Genomic DNA, 1,768 nt, shown 5'->3' on the forward strand with positions numbered 1-1,768 from the left:
GCAGAAAAAGCCTTTGACAAAATACAACACCCATTCCTATTAAAAACACTAGAAAGCATAGGAATAAGTGGAACCTTCCTCAAAATTATAAATAGCATCTACCTAAAACCTTCAACAAGCATTATTTGTAATGGGGATAAACTAGATGCATTCCCAATAAGATCAGGGGTGAAACAAGGATGTCCATTATCACCCCTATTATTCAATTTGGTACTAGAAACGTTAGCTGTAGCAATAAGAGAAGAAAAAGAAATTGAAGGAATTAGAATAGGAAAAGAAGAAACTAAATTATCACTTTTTGCAGATGGTATGATGATTTATCTAGAGAATCCTAGAGAATCAAGTAAAAAACTACTTGAAATAATAAACAACTTTAGCAAAGTTGCAGGATATAAAATAAACCCACATAAATCCTCAGCATTCCTATACATTACTGACAAAGCCCAACAGCAAGAGATAGAAAGAGAAATTCCATTCAAAGTTACTGAAGGCACCATAAAATATTTGGGAGTCTATTTGCCAAAACAAACCCAGGGCCTATATGAACATAACTATGAAACACTTTGCACGCGAATAAAATCAGATCTAAATAAATGGAAAAATATCAGTTCCTCATGGTTAGGCCGAGCTAATATAATAAAAATGACAACTTTACCTAAATTAATCTATCTATTCAGTGCCATACCAATCAAACTACCAAAAAACTATTTTACTGAGCTGGACAAAATAATAACAAAATTCATCTGGAAAAACAAGAGGTCTAGAATATCTAGGGTATTAATGAAAATACATGCTAGAGAAGGTGGCTTAGCCATACCAGATATTAAACTGTACTACAGAGCAGCAGTCATCAAAACTACCTGGTACTGGCTAAGAAACAGAGATGTGGATCAGTGGAATAGGATAGGAATACAAGATGGAGAAGTCAACAACTATAGCAATCTACTCTTTGATAAACCCAAAGAGGCCAGCTTCTGGGCTAATAATTCACTATTTCACAAAAACTGTTGGGAAAATTGGAAAATGGTAGGGCAGAGACTGGGCATAGACCAATATCTTACACCATATACCAAAATAAAGTCAAAATGGGTTCATGATTTAGGAGTAAAGGCTGATACCATATGTAATTTGGGAAAACAAGGAATAGTTTACTTATCAGATTTATGGAAAAGTAAAGAATTCATGACCCAACAAGAGATAGAGAGCATTACAAAATGCAAAATGGATAATTTTGATTATGTTAAATTGAAATGTTTTTGTATATAAAAAAACCGATGCAACAAAAATTAGGAGGGAAGCAGAAAATTGGGAGAAAATCTTTGCAACTAGTATCTCTGATAAAGGCCTCATTTCTAAAATATACAGGGAACTGAGCCAAATATATAGGAATACAAGCCATTCCCCAATTGAGAAATGGTCAAAGGATATGAACAGGCAGTTTTCAGAGGAAGAAATTAAAGTTATCTATAGGCATATGAAAAAATGCTCCGGATCACTACTGATTAGAGAAATGCAAATCAAAACAACTCTTAGATACCACATCTCTCCTGTCAGATTGGCTAAAATAACAAAACAGGAAAATGATAAATGCTGGAAAGGATGTGGGAAAATTGGAACATTGTTACATTGCTGGTGGAGTTGTGAGCTGATCCAGCCATTTTGGAGAGCAATTTGGAACTATGCCCAAAGGGCTATAGAAATATTCATACCCTTTGACCCAGCAATACCACTTCTAGGGTTGTATCCCAAAGAAATCACACAAGCGGGA

Source organism: Trichosurus vulpecula, chromosome X, assembly GCF_011100635.1.
Source record: "Trichosurus vulpecula isolate mTriVul1 chromosome X, mTriVul1.pri, whole genome shotgun sequence".
Taxonomy (NCBI): domain Eukaryota; kingdom Metazoa; phylum Chordata; class Mammalia; order Diprotodontia; family Phalangeridae; genus Trichosurus; species Trichosurus vulpecula.